The sequence below is a fragment of the Vulpes vulpes genome, chromosome 6 (assembly GCF_048418805.1).
Source record: "Vulpes vulpes isolate BD-2025 chromosome 6, VulVul3, whole genome shotgun sequence".
NCBI lineage: Eukaryota > Metazoa > Chordata > Mammalia > Carnivora > Canidae > Vulpes > Vulpes vulpes.
Window position 1 is genome coordinate 43692787 of NC_132785.1, and position 13508 is coordinate 43706294.

The 13508-nt window shown below is 35.1% G+C and overlaps 1 protein-coding gene across 4 annotated transcripts in view; it reads left to right on the forward strand.

Moving 5' to 3' along the window:
• The window catches only part of GPC5 (glypican 5), a 1340252-nt gene that overhangs the window by 1275874 nt on the left and 50870 nt on the right, over positions 1-13508 (forward strand). The window lies entirely within an intron of this gene.

Sequence of the window (13508 nt, forward strand, 5' to 3'; positions counted from 1 at the left end):
TCTCTCATGAATAAATAAATAAAATCTTTTTAAAAAAGAATGTATTGCCTACTTAAAAGTTGCTAAGAGTAATTATTAAAGGTCTCATCACAACAAAAAAATCTGTAACCTTGTATGGTTATAGAAGGTAACTAGACATTATGCTGATTGTTTCACAATGTATACAAATATCTGTATTGTATATAAATATCAAATCATTGTATACTAATAGTGTTATATGTCAGTTATACCTAAATTAAAAAAAAAGAATATTAAGACTGTGTGGTATCTGTATCAAGACAGACAAATAGATAAAAGAAACAGAGCACAGACTTACATATATACTGTCCATTGATTTTTTTTCAAAAGTAAAAAGGCAATTCTGTCGAGAAACAAAAAGTATTTTCAACAAATTGTCCTGAAACAACTAGCTATGCATATAAACTTTAATCCATACTTGACATCTTGTGCAAAGTTTCAACTCAAGTTCAATTTAGGTCCTAAATATAAAACCTACAACTCACGGAAGAAAATAGGACAGATTTGGGGCAGGAAATCAGAGTAGAGAAGTAGTCAAAGCCTTATCATATAGGCCTTATAACACTTTGGATGTTTTTCTACATTTGATATGGTATCACTGTAAGTAGGAAAGTCACAAGTAGATGCCAGTGGTGCTGGCTTGGACTCCAGTGGCAGTAGTAGAATGGGGAAAAGAAGAAGTCAGGTTTGGAGTATATTCTGAAGGCAAAGATGATATGCTGTGCTTATAGATTGGTTGTAGAATGTGAAACAAGGTCAGGGATAATTCAAAGGTTTTGGGTCTGAGAAGCTGATGAATGGAGGTGCCATCTTCTGAAATGAGAACCCAGGGGAAGAATAGGGAATAGGAATCAAGAGTTTGGCTTTGTACTTGTCATGTTTGCGGTAACTATTAAGCATCCAGGTGGTGATGTCAAATAAGCAGTGGGAAATAAAACTAAAGAGTCTGAGAGAAAAATAAGAACCATAAATATCATTTGGTGGTCATGAGCATGTAAAGGATATTTAAAACATAGGATTGGATCAGCTCAAGTGGTTAATGAATGTTTATACAGGAGGCAAAGACTAGATCCTGGAATGTATCAAAATTGCTTATATTTGAGAGGAATAAATTTTTTCAGTGTGTCTATCATATACAAATTTTTCATTCTATTATAGCACTATAGCCAAAAAAGTAAAGTGATGATAGGAAGGGGTATTGGGCAAGTCCTGGAACTAAGCCTTCAAACCCTGGATTTGCTGGTAACTAGATCCTGGCCTTGAGCTCTATGACTTCCCTCCCTGGGCTTCAGTTTCATCATCTATAAATTAAAACAATAGAGCTTGTTGGCTGTTTGAGCAGGAGGAATAAAAGAAAAGAGTAAAACTAACTCTAGGGTTTTGAGATTCATTGGCTTCCTGGCAGGAAAGCTACTAGTTTAGGAGAGAAGATTTAGCTACATTGAGCATGACCTATGTCATCTGTAATGACCCCTAAATCTTTTGCAGCTGTTCTTACATAGCTCTGGCTTCTTATTTTTCAGCTTGCTTTTCACTTGAATTTATTGTTCTATAACTTAGTCAGGGATGGTTTGGTTTCAAAACCCAGAAACCCTCTGAAAGTAGCTTGAGCAGAAAAGAGAATATTTTGGAAGGTCCAGTGTGCTTCACAGAATTCTAGGATCTCCTGAGACAGAAACAGGAAATGGGAGACGGTAACTCTCCATTCTGGTTTCCTCTTCTCTAATTTCACATCATCATCTCTCCTGACTCCACCATGAAAGTGCCTTGGATTCCTGAAATATATTCTTACAAATCCAGTTTTTATCAATATCTGCACCAGTCTTTGAAATTTTCCCAATTTCACATTCCTAGGAGAGAGAATTTGATTGACTCTGCCTGGCTTCATTGTTGGTGCTTTCTGAATCAGTTGTTCATCCTTGATCTATTCATATAATTAAAATGTTCTTAAAGAATTCTTACTTTCAGGTTGGGAGCTTCAGATGACATCTCATAAAACAAGAATGAAGCTACCCCTAAATGGATCCAATCTAAGAATGATAAATAACATTTCAAAAACTGTTCTCAATTGCCTATTTTTAATTTTTCCGACTCACTCACCCCTTCATATACATGCAAATTTCCAAATACTATTATTCAGCAGGAAATATGAAAGTCACAGAAATCTATTATTTTTTTCTAAAATGCTAAAATTTTAATGTCTTTTTAAATATTTTGGTTTGAGTAAATAATTTTTTAAGTCTTTTATCAATATCATATGTTACATGAGGTAAAATCACTGAGGACATATTTTAGTTCTTGACTCTACACAAATATCCAATAAAGCAAAATCCTCATGGAAATAATAATGCATTTTGACAGCTAAACTCTTAAAAAAGAAAAGAAACCTTTCTTAGCATTTGGACTAATTCCTAAGGAATTATATCTTTCTATCAAGACTGTATAAGTAGAAACATTAATATTTCTAAGAGAGGAATTAACTACCACATTATGGCCTTTTAAATTCTTCTAAAATAACAAGGAGGGCCCATGCTTACAAAACTAGGAAAATCAATGCAAGAAAAATACTTGTCTTTCTTCCATATGCATTTAAAGTATATGCTGATTTCATAGTGCTGCTCATTTATTATCCTTCTAATAAAATAACAGTATTACACATTAGAGTTATTTTTAAAGAAGTATTTGTTGATGTCTTTGGGGAGTTCAAATGTAAGTCTTGGTACAAATACAATGTTATGAACTTATACAGAAAACAATATTTGTGAAAGCCAAATTCTAAGCCTATTTAGAATTCAGAGTTTCATGAGATCTTGTTTCTCCTCCCAACCCACTAACTACACTTCTTAGTGGGTTCTTTCTTCATTTCTTACTTCCCTCACACTGGAATGGACAAAGACTTGGTCCTTCAGCAACCATTCTTTCATTCATTCAACTAAAGCTATTGGGCATCTATTTGTAAAGTGTTATCCCCACCTGCTCTGAAGATTTGAAAACAAATTGGCTACAGTCATTGTCTTCAAGGATCTTATAGCTTCTGGGTAAAACAGAATCTGTACATAAGTAAGTATAACAGAAGATGTTGTATAGATACATATAGATACATATTGTAATAGAGCATAGGGAAAGTGCTATGTGATATCAGGAGAAGGAAGATTTTTTTAAATTATACTTCCTAGATAACCAAAGATCTGTCTGCTTGACAATCCTTCAATCATCAGCAATTGATTACTGATTATATTATTTGTAGGGATCTTTCCAAACTACTCCCAACTTTTAAATAATAATAATAAAAATAGGGATGCCTGAGTAGCTGGGTAGTTTGAGTGTCTGACTCTTGGTTTTTCCTCAGGTCATGATCTCGGGGTTGTGAGATTGAGCCCCAGGTTGGGCTCCACAGGAAGTTTGCTTGAGATTCTCTCTCCATCTCTCTCTGCCCCTCTCTCCATTCATGTATACTTTCACTCATTCTCTCTCAATAAAATAAACCTTTAATGAAAAATAAGAAGAAGAATAAATAATACCAGCTAGCAATTATTAGTATTCACTAAATGACAGGCAATGTTCTAATCACTTAATGTATTTTTATGTAATCCTCACAACTGCCCTCAAAGTATAGTGTTATTTTTCCCATTTCACAGATAATAAAACTCAGGCACACAGGGTTATGCCTAGGGCTATATAACTCTGAGTGACAGAATCAGGATTCTGCATCCAGGTAGTTGGCACTCAAGCCCAGGCTCTTAACCATTACATTATATTGCGTATAGTCACCAAATTTATCTTTACCAATTTCATTCCTTACCAGCAAACAAGGTTCATATTTTGCTATAAAGACGGACATCACCAGATAAGAGCTGTTTTGACCTCAGACCTTTCTATCTCAACATTTTTCTCAATCTTTATCCCCACCTCTCTCTGAACAAACAATGTTTTTTATGATGAGGTTTTTGCTTGCTTGGTTGGTTGATTTTTGAATCGTTGTCCCTATTTCTTTGGGCCTTTCTTCACTTCAACTTCCCCCCATCAAATCTTTCCTGACTTTCAAGTGTGTTCATAATCTTTATATCCGAACTATCCAAGCACTGTCTCACATTACTCACTGTTTTTGCAATAATTTTGGCCCCTAAAGCATTATAAATATTTTGAGATGAAAAATGTGTTGACAAATTTCTTTCTCCATAGCATTACAGTACTGAACAAATAAGTCAGTGTACAAATATTTACACCTGGGGGCACCTGGGTGGCTCAGTCAGTTAAGTGTCTGACTCTTGATTTCAGGATTGTGAGATTGAGCCCCATGTCAGGCTGGGTGCTCAGCAGGGAGTCTGCTTGAGATTCTCTCTCTCCTTCTCACCAGTCCCCCTTTTGTGCATACTCGTTCTAAAATAAAAACATCTTTAAAAAATATTTACACATGGATTTTTATAGCTTAAAAAATCTAAAATGTTTAGTTATCCTTAAAGTAAATAATTTAAGGCTTTAAAAGTTGACTTTGAGAATTTGAATGGTCTGTACATTGCTTTCAGATGGAACCATATTTAACAATTCTGGTATTTTATTTCTTCCTTTGTTTAGAAATTCTTCCTTAAATATCTGCCCTAAGTGAAATATTCTAAGAGTAGCTTTTTGTTTGCATAACCTTCTAAGTTTTAAGGATACATGAAGCCCACACAAATTACTTAAAATATTAAAATATTAACATAAAATTATGTGATTTAGGGTATATCATTCCTTGAGTATATTTTGATCTTTGAAAAATTAATCAGAATTGTCATTAGTAGTTTTCTGAACCTCTGTTTTTTGTTGTATTTCTTTGGAAATTTTATTTCCAGGTTAAGATGTTTATTTCTTCTTAAGACCCTGTTCAAGTCCTACAGGTACACTATTTCACTAAAAGTCTGGGAAAGAAGACTAAAACAGGCCCCCCCCCAAAAAAAGAGCAAGCACTTTGAGTTTGCTCTGTTCTCATTTCAGTCTTCCAAGTCATGTTATTTGACCATAAGATATAATGCAAAATAATGTCTTGCTTTTCTAATTACCTCTTCTTTAAATATTTTGAGTGAAGAAAAATCTTCCATTGCAGAATATTTTGGTTAGAAAGTAGTGTTTCTACAGAATGGTCCACTCAGGTAATGAACATCTTCCCAAATTGCTTATTTTCCTTTTAATCTCTTGAAGTTTGCTCCAAACTCTTTACTTCCTTCATATGATTTATAAACAGTTACTTAGCTGATTCTTAAAATTAAATGCCTTTAACTTACTAAAAAGAGGATAGGAAACTCTGCTCTTCTTATGAATGTGTCCTTCCTCCCTGGGAAAGGAGTGATCCCTTTTTAGTGAGGAAGGCTGAAGTAGAGGAAAATGAATAATCAGGTTGTTGGAAGTAGGGTTTAACAGCCGGTACAAAGTAAACAGATGCAGGTATTGAAAGAATACAGGCTTCCAGTCCATTTCCTTTTTTGCAAAATGTCTAGCTCCTGCATTCTTTATTCAGATGGACTCATACCTGGCAGTGAAGTTTTTTTGGCTGCATTTTTGTGAAATATCTGTAGGAAATGAGTTGAGAAACTTGACAGGAACAGCTTGAGGTATTTGATGAATAATAGAGAACTTGCACCATTCAAGTGTCTGACTAGGGCAGAATGAGAAGTATTAGAAACTTGGAAAAAAGGACAGATTGATTGAAAAATAATACACTGCTCTAACCCACTAGCAAATACAGCTCTTTCTAAAGCACTGTAGACAGATCACATAGGGAAACAGCTTAAATTAGGTTTCCTTAGGCTTACTTGGATGGTCTTTCCCATTGTTTGTCACTTGCTGCCTGCTTCCTCCCATCAAAAACAAAAATATTTAAGGGGAAAGGAAAACATAGCCCAGATGTACCAGCATTTTAAGGGGCTCTTTCCCATATATGTAAAGGGCTGTTTATTTTGCATTCTCACTCAATGAAAAGTGTTTGAGTGAACGCCTGCAGTCCTCATAGTTCTATTTCCCATTTACCCTGACAACTCGGAAAAAAAAAGGAGTCTTATTTAACAACCCTGTGAAAGCATAACAAGGATAGGATGCTTTCTTCTCATTTTAATATAGAAAATATCTAGCACATGCTTAGAATGGCTTGACTTAATAATATAGTGTTCTCTGTGTGGACTTCATAAGCACTGAAAGAATTTTTAAACTCCAGCACAAAATCAAAAGGAATGAGGAAGTTGATCCTAGAGAATAAAAGAGAAGTAAGTTTGGGCTAACTTGGCTGAACTTTAATCCTCTCATTAATAAAATGAGCCTGTTTGACCAGATGAACTGTAAAATGTCTTTTAGTTCTAATAGTCTGTATATCTAAATTACTTTTTAGGAATGAAGTTTTCTTTTATTCATCGCTGATTTTTTTTTTTTCATTTAAGTCCTGTGTTTTTCTAGGTTTCACTATGAGTCAGAGGGTATGTATTATCATTTCACACATCCATCCCCCTTGGGAAAGGTACAGGTTAGTCAAACACTGGACTTAATAGTAAATAATACTATGCCTCATGTTCTGAATTCTATCTTATTTCCAATTGGCAGGGTGGAGAAAAATATTCTAGCTTAAAATTTTTCAGAACTATTATCAGTTAAACTCAGTGGACACTTTTCAGCTCTTATTTTACTTAAACTCAGCAACTCTCAACAGGACTGCTTCCCTGCTCATATAAAAATATACACATATGGATACACAGCACTCTTTTTCTGACACCACCCTCTTGGCTTTCCGTCCATCTCCCACACTGTGCTGTGTCAGGCTCCCATATATGCTCATCTTTCATCCTTCACTGTCCTACCCTAAGTGGTCTTCTCTTCTCTGCTTCATCTCTTGTGAATACCTCATCTCTGCCCATGGTTTCAATCATCAAATGTTAATACATGCCTAAATCAATATCCCCAACCCAAACTCTCTATTGAGACACAAACTAGTGTATCCAATTACCTAGTGCGCATCCCTATTTGTTTCAGAGCCACAACAGCATGTGTAAAACCAAATTCATGCCCCACCACCCTATCAGGCTCCTTTCCTAATGCTTCTTCAACAGTGAATCTCATCACTGACTCATCAACTAGTGAGTTGCCAGGTCATCATCAAAGACTCTAGCTTCTCCTTAAACCCCACTTTCAAGCAACTACCAACTATCAAGGTAGTACACAATACTTTTCAGTATATTGGGGTTTTTCCTGTCCATATCCAGTGTCACCCCTAGATCCAAACAATCATCATCTTTCAATTGCATTTTGTTCCCAGTCTTTTCCTTTTGAAAGACTTTCTTTACCCCTCACTCTCACCTCCCAGCAGAAAGAGCAAATTTACCAAAATGCAAATATGATCACATTACTCTTAAACTCTTTTGTCTCTCATTAACATCTAGGATAAAAACAAACTCATTAATGAGGCTTATAGAACCACTCCTTACGTGGCATGCATGTATCCTCTGGACTCCACCTCTCCCCTCTTCCTGCCCCAAACTTAAGGTTACTGACACCCTGAATTTCTTTTGATTCCTGAAATTCATCATTCCTTTCTCTTCTCTTGAGGCTTCTGTGTAAACTCTTCCTTCTGCCTAGAAAACATGTTTTTTTCTTCCTTTTTAATTTTCAGTTGAGGCTGACACTAATTTTCTTAACGTATTTTGTATAAATCCTTATTCTGAAGCATTTTGCATGTATTAACCTCCTTAATTCTCACAACAGCTCTCTATTATAATAATCATTTTACAGTGAGGAATGTGAAACCCAGTCATGTTCAGGAATTGCCCAAATCAGAAAGGCAGGAACTGGCAGAGTCAACATTTGATCTTCTGCAGCAGAGTCAATGATTTGGGGCATTATGCTTAAAAATCATTTTCCCTATTTGGACTCATACTGTCTCTCCCCACGGCCCTTAACCCAGATGAGCTTTGTTGCTCCTGACATCATGTCTCTTCTGCCCCCACTGCCAAAGCACTTACTTACATAAGTCACTGCTTTTTAACTTTCTTCCCTGTCAGACTATCTACTTTTCAAGGGTAGAAATCACACTTATTAAATGAATGAGTGAGTGAGCAAAGGAGCACCATCAATGCTCTACATCCATTCAGCATTTGTTAGAGGTCTGAGACTTCAGAGAGAGGCTTTATTCAGTACTTCCTTTTCACAATTTGTGAAGTTAGAATTATATGATATTTTCTCTTAAGAACAGCCGACTCATAATCATTTGTATCTTTCACAAGTCAATATGTTTGCTTCAACAGCCCCAAGGAGGTAGAAATGGTCTCTAAGTCTTTTTTAGCTCTGCACCTGGCAGTGCTTGTCCGACATTGAGCAACGTGTATCAGAAGCAGAAGTATTCTTTGCACCAAGCAGCTGGCACAGCTACAATTGGAGGCCTGAATTTTCTTCCATCTTTCACATTGCTTTCTTATTGTTTTCCCTACAATGTGTTTTCTCATAAGTATTTAAAAATGATACTGGTATCCCTGAGCAGGCCCATCAATACTTATTTAATTGATCCTACTAGTGAAACTATTAAAATGAATTGGCCAAATGTTATGCCTTTAAGAGTTCTATACATTAGTTAACTTTTTCCTTTCCTGGGAACCCAACTACCACCTTTAGAGCTTTTTTCCTATGGCAAAATTAATTCTGTAATACCAACCACAGTTAGGTATCGATTCACAAAACACAATCTTATTATAAATTGAGATCTGTTTCTATTGGCCTTCAAAACATGTCCACAAATGCATGAGAAACAAAGCCACAGGGAAGAATAATTTTGGATATACAGGATGGATGAACATCTTTAAGAGGTACATGATTATCATGAAGGTATAAACCCATTATAGAAATCAAGTTCTTCCTGTTGTCAAGCAAACAATCTGAAAAACTTGAACAAGCTACTGAAGCCCCTTGATTGTTACATTTTAACATAAAATATGACTAATTGCCTTGATGAACTGTTACAGGAATTAAATAGATAAATATGCATACCCCCATAGGAAAAGTTGAATAAACTCTAATTTATTAACGTTAATATGAATACATACTAATTTATTAATAATATTAACTGCCTTAAAAAGTATGACTATGAGAGTGTTTTTTCAAGGTAAAATTTATGGAATAGGTAAAATAACTATTATACAGTAACATGTATTTAGCACTGGCCATACACTCCTTTTATCCTTTCACTCATTAACTCCTCCTGAGATTATTATCATTCCCATTTTATGAATAAAGAAAAATTAAAGTGTAGAGAAATTAGTAAGGGATGGCACTGCTGATTCAAATCCAGAAAGTCTGATTTGAAATTTACTGTACTCTTCATCCCTGGCTTTAAAATTTGTTAAGGATATCATTGGTCAATGACTAGGAAATTTCTAACCAATGTAACATTAAAGATGAAGAACAGGTAACTCAATAGCAACTGAAACAATGGTGAACTAAGAAGGTAGAAGTGAAATGAGGATCTTATAGATGTCCCTGTTTCTCAACGGAATTGCTCACATACTTAGACAACATGCCTGTATCTGTACGTGCAGAAAAAGAAGAAATCAGTAGAAGAAAAGTTTGATCATCCTTGAACTTCATTAAAAGAAGCAGTCGTATCTTACAGAAAGCGAAATTTACATTGAAGAAGCAACATAAATCCCCAGGGATATCTTGAGTATTGTCAGAATGGCAATTCTTCAGCAGATAATCAACGTCCAGAAGAAATTTTTTTCATTAAAAGATATTCTTTGAAGGGAAGCTGTGTTCTTTGTAGTAAATGCTTTTTGAGAATGTGTGAAAAAATCGTGAGTACCACAGAACCTATCAGATGCTTCAGTGTTTTTTTCTGATAAGAGGTTAAAGAAGATGACCATAGTTAGTAAAAGGACAAAAATGACCACCAGATGGAACAACTCTATTTTTTCACCTTCAGATTAAACTATTGTTTCAAAAATGTTGCTGTCACTTAAGTTGAAAAGTGAAGAATTAATATATTCATGAAAAAAAAGGTGAGCTAGGTGCATAAGAGAAATAGTTGGCTATAACAAACCTCCCTATCAGAAAAAGAAATTAACCAGCTGTGTAAATAAAACATTCTTTCTAAATGTCAGTATCTACTTAAATTTTACTTTCTTTCAGATGACATAATGTATAAGAAATGATGGGAAAATACAAAGAACTGTACAAATACAACTTATTAATGTAATTATTTGGATTCAGCTGGCTTTTTATAATAGTTTTATGAAAATAAAATATGCCTAGAAAATTGAATAAAGCTTGAATGACCAGAAAGAAAAAAATATCCAGAGGGATTTAAATACTTTAGAATGTTCTATGATGTTCATTACACCTTCTTAGTATTGGTAAATAACCCAACAATAAGTAAATACACTAAAACAAAATCATCTTAAAATATGCAAGCATGCAAAAAATGTTATTGATATTGAAAACCCATATTTAAAAAGTATAACAAGGAGCACCTTGGTTAAGCACCTGACTCTTGATTTCAGCTCAGGTCATAATCTCAGGGCCCTGGGATCCAGCTAGATCAGGCTCAGGGCTCAGTGGGGAGTCTGCTTGAGATTCTCTCCCTTTGCCTTTGCCTCTGCTCTGCCCCTCCTCTCCACTCACATGTGCTCTCTCCCTTTCTCCCAAATAATCTTTTAAAAAGGATTTTCTCTATTTGAGAGAGAGAGAGAGAGAGAGAGAGAGAAAAGGGGGGAGGAGGAGAGTGAGAAGCAGACTGCCTGCTAAGCAGGGAGACCAATGAGGGGCTCAATCCCAGGACTCTGGGATCATGACTTGAGCTGAAGGGAGACACTTAACTAACTGAGCCACCCAGGCACCCATATATCTTTTTTAAAAAGCTAGTATAAGAAGCTGTGCTTATCTCCCAGTATTGCAATTTAAAAAACAGCAACGAGCTCTAATGATAAATTATGCAAAGAATATAGTACTGAGATGTAATGGGAGTAATAGCATAACATACTAAAGACATACGTATGTGAGGAAATATTCTAAATACTTTCCATCCTTTCTCCTATTAAAATAACACCTAAGGGTGCATGGGTGGCCCAGTTGGTTAAGAGTCTGCCTTCAGCTCAGATCATGATCCCAGACTTCTGGGATCAGGTCCTGCATCAGGCTCCCGGCTCAATGGGGAATCTGCTTCTCCCTCTGCCACTCCCCACCTTGTGCGTGTACACATGCTCTTTCACTCCCTCTCTTAAATAAATCTTAAAAAAAATAAAGAATAAAACACCACCTAAATACCAATATTCAAGTTTACTTTTCTCTCCAATTCTCTTTAAATTGTTACATATGGAAATATAAATTAATCTCAATACCAATTCAATTTCCCTGGACTGGCATTAGAGTAATCTGTTTTCTCTCTTTGGTGTTGATTTATTCTTTAAAATTTCTATCTGGTCCTGCCATTCCAGCAATAGCAGTCTACTTTGTACTCTCATTTCCTCCCATCAGCACTGCAGTGGTAGGTCCTGGCTATTGGAATAAAGTATGTATATAGTTCCATATTTTTAGTATCATGGAACATAAAAGGTGTTTTAAATGTTTTTGTTTTAAATGTAGGCAGAATAGAAGAAGTACTTGAGTAAGGAAGAAAAAAATAAGTAGACACTACCATCCTCAGGCTCCTCAACTGAAATTTCTTTATATATATATATATATATATATATATATATATATATATATATTGATGTGTCAATGCAATGAACACTAATTTTATTTTTTTAAGATTTTTAAAAATTTATTTAAGATAGAGTGAGGGAACATGAGCTGGGTGCGGGAGGTGGGGGAGGGCAGGGGATGGTCAAAATGAAAGGGAGAAGCAGACTCCCTGCTGAACAAGGAGCCTAACGTGCAGTTCCATCCCAGGACCCAGGATCATGCCCTGAGCCAAAGGCAGATGCTTAACTGACTAAGCCATGCACATACCCCTGAATATTGTAACTTTAAACCAATGTCATGGGGATCCCTGAGTGGCTTAGTGGTTTAGCACCTGCCTTTGGCTCAGGGCATGATCCTGGAATTCCGGGATCGGGTCCCACGTCGGGCTCCCTGTGTGGAGCCTGCTTCTCCCTCTGCCTGCATCTCTGCCTCTCTCTCTCTTTGTGTCTCTCATGAATAAATAAATAAACTCTTTAAAAAAATAAACCAGTGTCTTATTTTAGATAGCAAACACGTCTTTTAAAAAAGCTTCTTTCATTCTAGCATAACATATATGTACTTGAGAATATAATTCTCTTTTCAGAAAGAGAAAACTATCCCTTGTGGTAACAATCTACAATCCTCTGCAATTACATTCATCTGGAAGAAAATATAAAATAAAATATAAAATAAAACTTTGACTAATTCTTCTTTATTCCATTATAGTTTGCATGGCATGGCATTAAAAAACAGAAAAATTTGCTCAATGATTTACTGTTATGAAGCTTTGAGCTTAGTTCTTATCCAAGGTGAAGTAGGAATTTTAAAACCTTTCTTTTGTAAATCTATTAATACAAGTCAGACAAACTATATAATTCAGGCATCCAATTCTACTTTGGGAAGTAAACATATTCTGGAGAGGGAATTTGAAGTGTGTTGGTCTCTATGATCTCTAATCAAATAAGTATAACTCTATTCCTGAGAAGTCCCCTTCTCTAAATTTCTGAGAATCCCCTAGATAGAATAACTGTACAATCCATGTGCTTGAATTTCCTTCCTGTCCAAAAGGCATTAAGAATGAAGAATTTAAACAGTAGGACATTTCATAATTTATAGTAAATATAAATTTGCATTGAAGTTTTAAGTACACTAGGGATATTCCTAAAATCTCATGTGTCCTAAAGATTAAAATCAGTCCAAAAATATATGTAATACACCAATGGAAAAATAATAAAGTCAAAGGTAATACAAAATAATTCTGAAAGCATAAAAACAAGACAAATATTATTAATGCAATACATATTATGGGAAATCCATGATCACTTTCATAAGTCTAGTTGGCTTTTTACCAAAGTACTAAAATTCCAAGTAGCCCCAAGATACATTGGATATATAATACTGTATGTACAGTATAACATGAATTATATACTTGCAACATATCTATGTAACCCTTACATAGCATGTGTATCAAAGGCATGCCAAGTAAAGTACCAAGAATGATGTCTACTGATAATTTTATGTATTGATTTGTTTAATTATTTTAACTCTATTCTTCTTCCCTTTATTTCTCCTCCCCATACCCACCTATGGGTATACCGTCTATGCTTATGGGCAGTCTTTCATTGTTCTTTATGTCCTTGTAACATCTATATAATTTTAATGTGTGTATATTTTGGTATGTATAGAAGTCATTATGCTATAGATCTCATTCTGTTCCATACATTTTCACAGTGTTATTTTTTCCATACTAATCCATAATGTTGTGAATACGTAAAATCTATCCATTCTCAAAACTGTATTTTTCCTCGGAATACATTTTTCATTTC